We start from the raw sequence: 14434 nt of genomic DNA on the forward strand, positions 1-14434 counted from the left end.
ATCAGGTGACATTCATCAAATAACTAAGCCATTATTTGAGGGAACTTTGATTTGGAGAAAGGATCTTTTATGATATCTTTTTCATAAACAACACTTTTCATGATGAAGGAAATAAATCGATCCTCAATCATTTTAGGATACAGAGAGAAACACTACTGAATTGCTGGTGTGCTTCAGTCTAGCCTTTTTTCTAGGCACATATTTATGTTATACACATTTTTTTTTGTTTTATTCACCTCATTGTGTGTCAGTTTCTTTTGTTAATGTTTATTACCATTTACTCCAATTAAGGCAATCATGCAATATTTAACACCTTTATTTTTTTGCACAAGCTATTTAAAAAGGTCAATCGAAGATTATTTTGGATACAAGTAAGTTGAAATTGAGAGATACAGATTTAAAATATATTATTTTAAAGATTCCTGTCTGAAATGTTACATAACTTAATGTTTATTGACTCACTCTGTAATTAATTCTAAAGCTCACACCACCAGCTGTTCACGTTGTTAAAACTTAAAATGGATTTTGGGCAAAAAATATTTGATCAGCTGTTTTAATTGGAATAAGTAGTACTGATGTACTTTCCCACTGGATAACTGTACTAACTCTTACTAAGCAAGCTCCTGAAATCTCACTCAATTCATGAAGTCATCTGGGTTTCCTGTGGGACAGGTAGTAACTTACCCATTCTCAACCACTGAAAAATATTATAGTATAATATATAGTATATTATGACTTATTAAATCATAAAATGCATTCATTACATTGGTTATACATAGAATTAACAAACATTACTTAGTTCAGGGCTAGTCCTATGTAAAAATCACAAATGAGGTTGGATCATCTTCTGCTCAAAACTGTTTCCGTTTTGGGTCTTCTTCCTTCCCTTTCTGCGGCCAAGTGATCAAAATCTGACACTGATGCTTATAGCCTGAGGAATGTGTCTCTCCTACCCTACTCAACTCACCTTTCCAGGCAAGGCTTGTGCTTCAGACCTTTCCTGAACATCATTCCTTGCCCCCATCATCACAGCCTTTGGTGGGTGTCCTGGTGGCTGAGGGACTTGTCAGATGACTGTGTTGCTAATCATACTGCATTTTGCTAAACTGCAAATCATTGACAGATGTTTCATAAATCATGCCTCCCAGATTGTGTTCCCATTCAGTTAATGGAAACCTTTCAAAACCTTGATCCCTAAAAGGAACTGTTTGGGGTATAAACTCTAGGCAATAAGAAAATAGTAGTAAGTATTTGGAAGGGTAGCAGGAGAAAGAAATCTACATCCATATGATACTGGATTTCCAATATGACCATTGGGGGGTCTGATTCTCATTAGGTCTGATTCTCAAAGGAAGACTTTGACATGAGGATTTGTGAGCAAGAGATTTGTTAAGGCGGTACTTCCAAGAAAATCCAGTAGAGGCATACAGGAAGCCCAACAACGAAGGGAAAGAAGTTAAGCAAGAGAGCAGTTTTAGGTCAAGCTTCAGCCTGATCTTACAGGGAGCTATGCAGAGGACATTACATTTCAGAGCTTACCTTGTCTTGAGGAAAAGGAGCTGGGCTTTCACTCTTCCTCATCGGTCAGTCACTGGATGTAGGCTGCCCTTTGAGAGACACAACTTCCCTGGCACCTCCAGCTCTATGCAGGTTTGGCCAAAGGGTAGTCTTCTGAAGATTACAGCTGTGTGCTGTCAAAAGTGCAACATATAGAAGCTGAGAGACTCATAAGGAAGCACAAGACTTATGAGGAGATCTAAAAGGATATGGGTGGAGCACCTTCCATATCTGCTATAGTGCAGTGGGTGAGCAATGCCTATGCAGCCATACCTTGGGCAGTGGAGCCTTCTTCCCAGGGGTAATTGCAACTCCAGATCAGGATATGGAGTAATACAAGCACCCCAGAAGTCTTCCTGGTACTGTCTCGCAATCAATAGACCCTTTGAAAAGGTAACCAGTTCTCTGATTATAGTTTTGCTTGCATGTTTTTTTTTTTACCCTTTTATAAACGAATCTTACAGCATATACTCTACTGTGCCTGGCTTTTTTATTCAACTTATTGTGAAATTCATCCATGTTGTAGCATCTAGTGGTAGTTCATTCTTTTTCATTGCTTTGGAGTATTCCATTATATGGCTGTTTCACAATTCATTTTACTGTTGCTGGGCATTTAGTTTGTTTCCATGTCACATACCCTGTATGTGATACATACTCCTAGAAGATAGAGAATAAACTAACAATATGACAAAAGGAAATGACAGCAGCCAATGTGAACTTCTCTAGCAGTTTGTCAGCCCCCAGCGTAGAACTTAAAGTATCCCTAGAGATAAGCTAGAGTAGTTTGCCAACATCCTCGGAAAGACTTTGGTGAGGCCCAGTGGACCGAACTGACATGGCAAAGACCCTCAGGTGTAACCATTACACCCAGCAATACAGACTCCCTAGAAGAAGTTGCTGACTAGTAGCGGCTCAAAGACTGGAGGACCACCCATGCTGTACTTGTGGAGATACTGTTCCAGCTGGACTGCCAGAGGCTTTGTCAGCCCAGAAGGCACCCTGACTACAATTCTGGCCAATGTTTGTCACAGGACCACACGTGTGCCTCGCTCCTGGCATTTGATGCCTCCTTGCCAGATTCTCTTCCAAGTAGTTCGTTAATTCCCTCTTCTACCTTTCTTGTGTAACTAACTTGTGTGATAAAGTTGTACAATACACAGCGTGATTCATGAATTTAATATTCGTGCTGCATGGTTTTTTGAAACATGTCTCAATCTCATGATTCATACCTGGCCTGTGTTTGCCCTGCTTCATTCCAATTTGGGGCTATTATAAGTGATGCTGATATAAATTTCCTGGGAGTGTATTTTGAAGCCCAAATGTGTGCATTTCTGGGAGGTCTGTGGGTAAGTACCTGAGAGTAGAGTTGCCTGCGTGGACTGTGCATTTATTAAGCTTTGGTAGATACTGCCATTGTGCCCTTTCAATTCTCATTAGCACCGCATAAGAATTTCAGTTGCTCTGTATTCTCAGCCCCACTTAGTGGTCTTGGTCTGTAGCTTCTAACCATTCTGGGTGTGTAGATTGTTTTTTAAACTGGGGTTAAATTGAAAACTCACAGTTAAAAATTTTGTAGAAACTTTTGAAGATAGCAACCTCATTTTGATTAATGCTGATATTGGTGAGTAATTTGTCTTCTCACAAATAAAATTGCGGGTGCTAAATATTTCTTCATTCAACTGATAATTTTTTTAAGTTTTTAAGTCATTTAGGTGTGAATCAACAAGATCTCTCTTATATTGTTCATTGTAGACATCAAGGGTTTTATCTGTTTGAATTTGGTCTGTGTAGAGCAAAGTTTAATGCTATCAACTAAGAAAATTTGTAAGAAATATTTCATGTTGACTAGCTTTCACCCTAAAACTTTCTAGCTCCAATTTAAGACTATAGCATCCTGGCAGAAATATGTGGAAATGTTTTGATATCTGTATGAATGCAAAGAATCAGAAACAAGTCATTTAGCCTCAAATAGGAAAAAAACAAAACAAAACACACTTTCAATGAAGATGCATAAGACTATTAAAAAAAAAGCTGTGATTTGCTACAGACTGAAACTTGATAGTTAGGCAGGAGAGAAATGTCTATTTGACCCTGGACTAGAACTTGAAAAGGTTTACAGGAGTATGCCTGTTCTCAAATATCAATGTCACTGTATATCATTATACTAGCATTTTAGGACTTCTGCATTAATTATGTTTTTAATTTAGATAATCATGCTATAGAATCACGTGTCATTGAAGAAGGCTCCAATGGTGTGTGTGTGTGTGTGTGTGTGTGGGTGTGTGTGTGTGTCTTTGATGGCAAATTTGTTCAACCACATTTTTATATGTTGATCTTTCTCCTTACAGCTGAAAAAGTCTTGGGGGCACCTGGGTGGCTCAGTCGGTTAGGCTTCCGGCTTCGGTTCAGGTCATGACCTCACAGTTCGTGAGTTCGATCCCCACATCGGGCTCTGTGCTGACAGCTCAGAGTCTGGAGCCTGCTTCAGATTCTGTGTCTTCCTCTCTCTTGCTCCTCCCCCACTCACGCTGTCTCTGTCTCTGTCTCTCTCTCTCTCTCTCTCAAAAATAAACATTAAAAAAAAATTTAACAACTGAAAAAGTCTTGAAAAATTTAAAAATAATGCTTTTAATTAAATGCTGCCTCAAAACACTGTATATAACTCTATAAAGCATCTGCCCTCAGCCCTTACTAGCTAACACTTTCCTTATCAGTTAATGCCTTATCAGAAATTTGTAGAATTAGCCACAAAGTAAATCACTGTGAAATCGTGCCTGAAAGAGGGAAAATCAAGAATAGTAGTGGAGAAGTGTCTGAGGGAAAAGAGAACTGCTCACACATCACAGAAAAGAGCAGGTTCTCCCATTTTACTGAAGTCTGGTCCTACTCATTTTAGGATGAGTGCAAATCATATGGTTTCTATCTGGAGGGTTTTGGGAGAAGATCAGTGGTCTGATAAACTCTATTGAGTTCTAATATCTAATTCATACAATCACACAGTGATTTAAACAGGAAAAGAATATAGGTGTCTTGTAGCTATGTTCTCTTTCCCAAATGGGAGAATTGGGGCTCAGAAAAGGGTTCCAAACAACCTGAATGAGGGGCACCTGGCTGGCTCAGTCAGTGGAGCATGCGACCCTTAATCACAGGGTTGTGAGTTCGAGCTCATGTTGGGTGTAGAGATTACTTAAAAAAATAATAATAAGGGACACTTGGGTGGCTCAATTGGTTAAGCATCAAACTTTGGCTCAGGTCATGATCTCATGGTTCATGGGTTTGAGCCCCACATTGGGCTCTGTGCTGACAGCTCAGAGCCTGGAGCCTGCTTTGGATTCTCTCTTGGTCTCTCTCTGTCTCTCTCTCTCTCTCTCTCTCAAAAATAAATAAAAATTAAAAAAATAAAATATGTAAAATAAAAACTTAAAAAAAGAAGAAAAAAAAGAACAACCTAAATCCCACATAAAAAGTTTCCCATTATTCTAGAGTTTTATTTTCTCCATATACACCCCTCTCCCTCCCATCCTTCTCACCAGTTTCTACTGTTTTCCATTAACAGAAAAATAAGAATTCTCTCTTCCATGAGGCCTCATGTTTTTCTATTTCTGTGCTCTGTTCATGCAGTCTCTCCACTTACAGATTACCACTACAATTACCATGCTGTCATCCAGGAGTGATTTTCCAGCAAATGAGACTTATGTGAGCAGAGAACAATTACTCTAGTGTACGATGCAATACATTCATGAAAGTTATGAATGAAAACATGCTCTAGCTACTGTTTTGTACCTATAGAAATTGCAGAGATTCTACTGAAATACATAGACATTATAGAAAATGTTTCACTAGATAATAAACCCATAACACAGCCTAAATAAAAAAAGATAAACTCAGCAGACCAGAAATTTTGAGGAATTTTTTGATGGTAAGGAACAGATAAATAGTATCGTCTAGCTGGAGAAAGCAGAAAAGAGAAAAAAATATAAAGGCTATAACTGGAGATAGCTCTACATTATTTAAGCATTTCCTAAAGAAAACTAGGAGAAATGTGCTCAGACTGAACAAATCAGAGAGGGAGGGGCCCCTGTGGACAGTTAGGGCAATTAATTAAAGACTTATTTGAATAGCTTGGGCCAGCCGGCTGCCCCCCCCCCCCAACCCCCCAAAGTGGATGGGAATAGTAGTGTTTGCCTTGGGATAAATCCTAGAGGACTGTTTCATACACACAGTGAGTTACTTCCTTAGGAGAGAGTCCCTTGTATGAAGGTTGGGGCTGGAGACGAAGGAAAGCAGAGTCTGAGCTAACCTGGAACTTTTGAATCCCCAGCAAAGATGGAAGGAAGGAGAACCACTTATTCTCTTTGTCCACAGGAACAAATTGGGAATGGGATAATCTGAAATGTGAGTTCTGACACAGGATACCCCCAGATAAGGTGTAACAACCAGCAGGGCCGAGAAGCCCTCAGACCCTAAATAAAAGTTATTTGCACATTTTCCCAGTGTGACCCCCCCTTCCAAACATCCAAAGCAGTCATCTACATTCAGAATTTAATGGCATCTACTGCAAAAGCGCTTCTCCTTTGATCTGATAAAATACATTTCAAATATCCTGTTATGATAAAGATACTCAACCACAAATATAAATATCAACCCCAAACTACAAACTAATTGAAGAAACTTAACCATGTAAGTGAGTCATTCAAAACACTGAAAGGATCCAAAAAGTAGCATGAAGAGAAAAATACTATCTACATTTTGACACACCCCAATGTAATTTCAGAATGCCAAATCTAAAGACAAAATCCTAAAAGTTTCTCAAGAGAAAAAAACAGATTGCCTATGAAAGAGTTCTAATTAAAATCAGCAATCTTGGATACAGGTTGACAAAAGAGAAATATCATCAAAATTCTGAAAGAAAAAGAAAATTAACCTGGAGTTCTTTACCCAGCCAAACTCCCTCATGTGGGAGAGCAAAATATAGATTTGCTTTTTTAAATATGCAAAGACAGAGAATTTACTACCTATGAATCATTTTTTTAAAAATTACTGAAGAACACAGCTCAGCAAAACAGAGAATGAATCTAAAGAAGTAGGATATAGGAACGATGTGGGCAAAGAAACCAATAAAATGAAACCGCCAGAATATACTATAAAGAAAAAAAAAAAGACACCCTGAAATTAAAAGATCCTTTTACCATCTCAGGTGAGTGAAGACTGGGGAAAAGGGCATGCTAAGCTTCTTGTTTTTCCGGGGGGGTAGATGTTGAGAATGAATATTATTTATTACATTAATTATTAGTATAATTAATTTTTAAAAGGAAACAATGTATGAACAAAGACTCGTGAAAGCTCAGAGGATTCTGGGAAGACATTTCAGAAGAGGGGCATTTGAACAAGGTTCTATAGGAAGAAGTATATTTCAATAACAAAGGTGGGGTAGAAGGATATTCTGAACAAAGTGTCCCCATGTAAAAAGGGTGCAGCACTGTGCAAGGGCCTGGATTATTCGAGACAGAGTAAGAAGTTCAGTGGTGGCTGTAGGATGCATGGCCTGAGATGTGTCTAGAAAATAAGGTTTTTTAACCTTTTGTTTCTCTAATTTGCCAGGTAATGATGTAAGTTTGACTTCCTTATCATACTTTCTTAATTATCTACTCTTATCATCCATTTTGTTCCATGACTCATTATGTGCACTGGAAAATAAGGCTCAGCACATTACAACCTGATAGATATTTCATGTTCTTTCTGAATTAAGAATATCTCTTTGCTTCCAAAATCATTATGCATATATTATACAAACAGTATAGTGAGTCATATTCTCTTAAAACTAAGTGGTTAGAAAATCATAAAAAAGGTTTATAACATTTTGAACTCTCAAGAAACAGAGACTGTGAGATAGCACTGATCATCCCCATAATAGGTTGCTAAGAAATAAATGTGATCAATAAGCAATTCTGATTTACAGACCAACTGATTTCCTGTCACTGCAGTCCAACACGACCAGGAAACCATGGCAAACGCCCTCAGCTGTTTAATATAGGTTTCATGTTCTTACTAAAAGGTTTGCGTTTACTGGAAGTGACTCATCCTAATCAGTGAATTATTCTATTTTTTTAATTTCCATTACTTAAGATTACTTGTGGATATGAATTACCCTATGTCATGTGTGGAAACACAGGCAAACACTCAAGAATAGCTATCATGTGCCTTTTTAGATTCCACTCAGACCCAGAAGATCGCTAAACTGCAACATGAAGCCAAAAGTTGTAATCATCTTAAAAAAGAATTTACTTTTGTGTAAATGGAAGTTAGAACAAAGAGCATACACAAAGTACCAGATGTGTAAGTAATATTTAGGTAGTAGGAATATAGATGAGCAGAAAAGTAAGACAGAAGAGAATGTGTATCAAGTTTTATACTGATAATAAAAAGAGGCAAAATGGTTAAGTGTTAAAGTACCAACTTAATTAATCATTTCTTGATTTAGTTTTTTTTTGGAAGAAAAGGATTTTTGCCAAAGCAGATCTTTCTCTGATACTGAGAGCACAGGAAACAATTGGCTTCCTTCCACAGAGATGTTCTAATCAAATATACTTTTTAAAAAGGGAAAACATACTCAATATGAACCGAATATTCATTCATATAATACCATGACTTCACTGACTTCTATATTACATGCAACTTTCAAATCACATATATACTTAATTTACATCTTGTTCTCTTAAAAAAAATTGAGAAACTTGTCAATTCAATTACTATTAGCATCAGCTTTCTCTTTCTGGAGATTGATGAATTAATTTGTGGCTTATGCTGACATTTGCCTCCAGTCTTATCTTCCCTGTATCCTGCCTTTTAAGCAATCTCCTAAGCATTAGCATTTTACCCGAGGCATGAAGATTTAGGGATAAGAGATGAGACTTAAGTCAGTCAATTATGCCACCTTGGAGTACTCCTTAACACAAGGTTTATATATACATGTATAGAGAGAGTTTTAGGTTTAAAAAATCATTATGGAAAGAAAATTGGAACCAATATTTAGAGTTGGTTTGAATTATGTATGTGCTGTTTGTCACTCATCCCACAGGAATCTGAGATGGGTGTGCATATTAATTAAAGTAACATACAGAAGATTATACTGTGAGACTGTTTCTTACTTGTTATATCCATTTCAAATTGGATTTCACAGAGTATATTTGCAGGTAAGATGATGTTAAAACATTTGACAGAACCACCAAAAATTCCATGAAAAAATCTCATCTGCTTTTTTATGTCATTACAGAACTTAAGTTCTATTTTTGGTCACAAATTGTAACTGGAAGAAACTTTGGTCATGCCTCTTCTACAAAGATTTAGTATCCACTCTGAGATGTGATTTTTCTAGAATTAAGATAAATCTGAAGCATATCAATCACAACCTTACACACAGGATGGGCCCTTCCTGGAATTCCTCTGGGGAACTCAGGTTTTCTAGCTGTGTCCTGGGTTAGAAGAAACTTTGAGACAGTCGAAGCACGAAGGGGTGACAGGGGAGGTGAACTGAAGCAACAGTGGAAGGTGGGTTTTGGGTGTCAGAATCCCCTAAACTGAGAAGCACAAATCAGAACCCTCTCTGGTTCCCAGAATTAGGTTGGCAGCAGCAGCTGGCTGGGATCTACCTGATATTCTACTAGGTACACCTGAGTACCCTTTAAAAGATTAAATACATTTTATTTTATTTATTTTTAAATGTTTATTTTTGAGAGAGACAGAGAGTGAGTGGGAGAGGGTCAGAGAGAGGGAGACGCAGAATCCAAAGCAGGCTCCAGGCTCTGAGCTGTCAGCACAGAGCCCAAAACAGGGCTTGAACCCACAAACTGTGAGATCATGGCCTGCGCCGAAATAGAACGCTTAACTGAGCCACCCAGGTGCCCCAGAAAAAATTACAAAGATTTTAAAGTAAAGTGCCTCACCATCTCAGGAGTACAGTCTCTCCCTGTCTTCTTCAATCATTTAAAAATAATCTCTCAATAAAGGTAGGGCACAAAATGTTTTTCCTGATATCTGTAAAATGAATGAAAGGATTTAAGAGTCTACCAAAATTTTTATGACAATCAAGATTGTGCCTGACATCAATCAAACTAAGTTACAAGACACTTACCTTAGGTGACTCACAAAACCCTACTTAGAAAAATTATGAATCTAAAATCTTGGCAGTAATTGATATTGATTGTTCTCTAGCTGGCATTTGATGACATGTTTAAGGAACTAAATTGAAGACAGTATTTTACCTGGGAGTTATCTGTTGCCTATTTTGTTTTCTTCAGAATGTATTGTCCATTAAATTTCTCTTTTGAAAGGCGTCTTAAGGGGCGCCTGGGTGGCGCAGTCGGTTAAGCGTCCGATTTCAGCCAGGTCACGATCTCGCGGTCCGCGAGTTCGAGCCCCGCGTCGGGCTCTGGGCTGATGGCTCAGAGCCTGGAGCCTGCTTCTGATTCTGTGTCTCCCTCTCTCTCTGCCCCTCCCCCGTTCATGCTCTGTCTCTCTCTGTCCCAAAAATAAATAAACGTTGAAAAAAAAAAAATGAAAGGCGTCTTAAAAAGTAACACTGGGCAGGACTTTGAGAAAACTTGTTCCTTCAAGCTTCTCTGACTGATAAGTATTATCTGAATATATTTCACACTTTGCCTGATCACATTTTTGTATGTATGTAATACCATTTACATTTCGAACATTTCTTTTGAGTAGAAGACTTGAAATTCCTTACAGTTTAAGAAGCTTCATTTTCTTCTGTGTTAATTCTCTTTCATTCATTCATTCATACTATCATAATTATGCAACAATAAAAGTAAGGATATGTTTTACTTACGCATAGCTTAGAGAATGAAATCAACAAAGCTAAACAAGAAAATAATAGTGGTCTTCAAGGAGATTATGAGAAAACAAATTGCTCCTGATGTTTTCCTAATTTCATTGTAGCTTATATGCATTATACTGCATACATCAGCAAGTATATTAGAAATGCTTTTGTGTAGTTACAGTCTTTCTTGCAATATTGCTCTTATAGGTCAATATAAAAGTGTTAAAAATTGTGTTCTTTTGCATTTAATAGGTGAAGTAAATTCAGTATGCTTATGGAAACAATGATCTCATCCAAAGCAGTTTGTCTTTAATTAAAAGACAAAATACCATTTTTTGAAAAACTATTTTAGTTTAATTTTTCTGATTTTAGGGAGTGTATAAAATAATCTCTTTATACATGAAAATTAAGACCTTTTAAAGAAAATATTATTTTAAAAATTATCTTTGTTATTATGAAAGCTGATTTTTACTACAAAATTAATACCTGCCCATTATATAAAATACAGAAACATAAAGAGCAAAGATAGGATCTATAATCCCATCATCTGAGATAATTCCTAGTAACATTTCAGAAGTGGTTATCCCAAACATTTTTCTCACATCACACACAAAAATACAAATATGTGTCTATGTATATATATATCAATATGTGTTTTATGCATTGTACTTGTGTGTGTAGGTGTTTGTGTGTATATACCCATATAAATATGTAATGGAATTACATTAGACATACTGTTTAAGAACCTTTTTTTTTTAACTTAACTGTGGTTAACAATACACCATGAAAAATATTTAATTACTGAAAGCCATACCAACAACCAAGAGTGTGATTTTATCTCACTGTGTCATCAAAAATTGGTAAAATGTGAAGAATTTTACAAACGGCAACATTTATGCATTCATTTCCTTATTTGCATTCATTCATTTCCTTATGCATTCATTTCCTTATGCATTCATTTATGCATTCATTTCCTTATTTGTCTTAAGAGGAAAATTTCTATGACCTCCTAGAAGGAAAACTGGCCTACTATTTAGGAACCGTGAGTAGTAATTCCAGAACAGAAAATAGACGCATAATCTGAAATAAATTGCCTACATTTTATTCTCTTCAATTTAAATTATATTTACATTTCTTTTTAGAAATTTTCCCCTCTCTCTTCTTCACTTTCAGCCTCTCTATTGGCCACCTCCTTGTAACACAGGATATACTTGAGTCTTGTTCATCCATGAAACAAACCTAAAGATTCCCATTCTCACTCTTGCTGTCTACTGTTAGGTCCTGTGTTTGAAGGAGGCTTTTTTTTAATTGCCGTGGTGTTTTTTGTTTGTTTGTTTGTTTGTTTGTTTGTTTGTTTTGAAGGACTAGTTTCAATTTTTGTTTTCACTTAATCTCTTACTCTCTCCCTCAGTCTAGCTACTAAAATTCAACAGATATTTTTTAATGATCACAATTACATCCTCTACCATTATTTTTTAGTGCTGATTACAATGCTCCTAAATAAACTATCTTCAACTTTGATTTCCATGTTATGATTCTTCCCTGATCTTCTTACCTCTATAGATTTTTGTTTTTCATTCTGTCTTGCCTTTTCTCTTTAACCTTTGGGATTCTTAAAATTTTTGACTTCCTACTCTGCATTCTACATACGGCTTGGATTAATTTATCTACTTCCATGTTCCTAATTGCTTAATTGATAATAACTCATGTATTTATATGTATATCTTTATTAAGACAGACCTTGCTTCTGAGTTATAAACACACATATAAAATGGCCAGCTGTAAGAAGTAATAATGATTTTAAAAGTAGCCAACAATTACTGAGTTTTGCCTCTATATCCCTGTTCCAAACTTAGTGCTACAAATAACAATCAATTTTCATCTAGATTCTATAGATGAAGAATTCAGGTAGGGTAAAATGAGGATAGCTTATCTCTGTTCCATGATGTCTGGGGTTTCAGCTGGATCACACAAACAGCTGGAGGTGACTCACAGTTAAAGGCTGTAATCATCTGGAGGCTTCTTCACTTAATGTATCATGGGATGGCTGTAGTGATTCAAAGGCTGGTCTTCACTGAGGCAACTGACTGGCGTCAACACATGACCTCTCCATATGGCTAGGGCTTCTCACGCATACCAACTGGGTTCTGAAAGAAAATGTTGTAAGAGGGAGTATCTGGAGTGTAGACAGACAAGGCAGAGCAGGAATGCATTCTTTGCACTTTGATGTCATCAGCTCTGAAGACTCAAACAGCTGGGATGACTTGAGTAGCTAGGGACTAGAATGCTCTGGAGGCTTCTTAACTCACATGTCTGGCACCTTGACAAGGATGACTTGAAGGTTAGGCTCATCTGAGGCTGTCAGCCAGAGTGCTTACATGTACCCTCCATGTGAATCCCCCAACCTTCATAGTGCCGTGGCTGGTTTCTAAGAGGGAGCATTCCCAGATGGAGGGAGTCTCTAGAAAGTAAGTGTTGCAAGAGAACTAAGAGAAATTAGTATGGCCTTTTATGTATAGCTTCTGCAGTCATGCAGCATCACTTCCTTTGTATTCTGTTGGTTACAGACAAGTCACTAAAGCCAGGCAGAGTCAAGGGCAGGGGAATTTGACTTCACTTCTTAATGAGGGAGCAGTAAGGGCACATTGCAGACAAATATGTGGAATGCTGCAATCATCCACATTTTAGTCGTGATATCCCCATATGCAAAGCTGCTGAATCTAAACTATTAGACACATTCTTCCATTTATCTTTTCCCTTGTCACCATCCAATTCCATTAAATAACTATATCTCCCTCTCTCCATCTTCACTACTATTTCTTTAGATAAGGCTTTTGTCATCCCTTGAGTAGAATACTGTAATATCCTCAGGTGTTCTCACCTTTGGTCTTGTACCCTTCCAATCTATCCTCCACACAGACATCACAGTGGCCATTCTAAGACTCAAGTCAGATCATAATACCCTCCTACTTAAATCTCTCTAGTTATACTTGTTGCCTTCACAGTAAATCCCACATTTCTTTGCATAGTATGCAATGTTGTCATGCCTATCTTCCTCTTCTCCAGCTCAGAGGTTAGCTGAAGCTAGTTGGGTTATGTAGCCATACCATGCATATACTGTTTTAGAGTGATTACCAGTGTAGAAATCACCGCCATGCTTACAGAAGGTAGCTTTATGTCACTGGAGTTGATTGTAACCTTGTGGATATGAGAGCCCAGCTTTCTATCTATTTTATTAAGGGAAGCTGGATATCTTTTACTTTTATTTGTCTTAAAATGTCATCTCAATTAAAAAAAATTATGTGTAGGCAAATAAAAACTGTTTGTGACCCAGAGTCACCCATCAACTTCCTACCAAGGTCTCTTTTCTATTTCCTATTACCTCTTTCCATCATAGCATCTTTAGCTCTATGCTGCTCACTTGTTTAGGATTTTGCTTTCTTCTCTTACCTATAAGTTCTCTGAAGGTTGAAACTTTATCTTGTTCATGTTTATGTCCCAGTGTTTGGCATAGAATAGGATGCTCAATACATAGTTGTTGGATGAATGAATAATATTTATGAAAATATTTTACAAATTAATACATTTTTATGTAAATTCAAGAATTACAATTTCTATAGTTCATATAATAATCATCTCCTCCAAATAAAAGGCAGGGGAAGAATAAAATTAAGCCATGGAAATGAATGAAAGTGAAAGTTACCAAAACAAATGAAAAAGGGGATGGATATGAAGAGAACGAAGAATGGATTCCAACTCTTCTTCCCATTACTCCTGTGCCTTTCCTGGACCTGAGCTAAAAATCTTCTTAATATTTCACCTGGCCTGACATTTCAGAGGTCCCATGGTCCACACCAAGCTGTGACTGACTCTGTCTTTGCATGCCGTTCCTTTGCCTGAGGAAATTGCTTCCTTAAGAGTGGCGTGAACAAAATCCCATAGTCCTTCAGATGAGGCCCCAGCTCTACAAATCCCTAGAGTTCCCTTTCTCTCAGGTGAACTTACTGCTCTAGCCTCATGTTATGCACTTGCTGAAAACCCTTCATG

General features: G+C 37.2%; 1 long non-coding RNA gene across 4 annotated transcripts in view; it reads right to left on the bottom strand.

Moving 5' to 3' along the window:
- LOC123599171 overlaps positions 1-14434 on the bottom strand; it is a 77553-nt gene that overhangs the window by 2196 nt on the left and 60923 nt on the right. For 2 of the 4 annotated variants that reach the window (XR_006713019.1, XR_006713021.1), the window contains exons 2-5: positions 12381-12534; positions 9501-9591; positions 1831-1940; positions 1540-1691 (exon numbers count right to left, since the gene is read on the bottom strand). This is a non-coding gene — a long non-coding RNA (uncharacterized LOC123599171). Of the gene's footprint in view, positions 1-967; positions 1102-1539; positions 1692-1830; positions 1941-9500; positions 9592-12380; positions 12535-14434 lie in introns of all 4 variants that reach the window. The other 2 variants (XR_006713022.1, XR_006713020.1) reach the window with 2 other exon arrangements.

This window comes from Leopardus geoffroyi, chromosome C1 (assembly GCF_018350155.1).
Source record: "Leopardus geoffroyi isolate Oge1 chromosome C1, O.geoffroyi_Oge1_pat1.0, whole genome shotgun sequence".
Classification (NCBI taxonomy): domain Eukaryota; kingdom Metazoa; phylum Chordata; class Mammalia; order Carnivora; family Felidae; genus Leopardus; species Leopardus geoffroyi.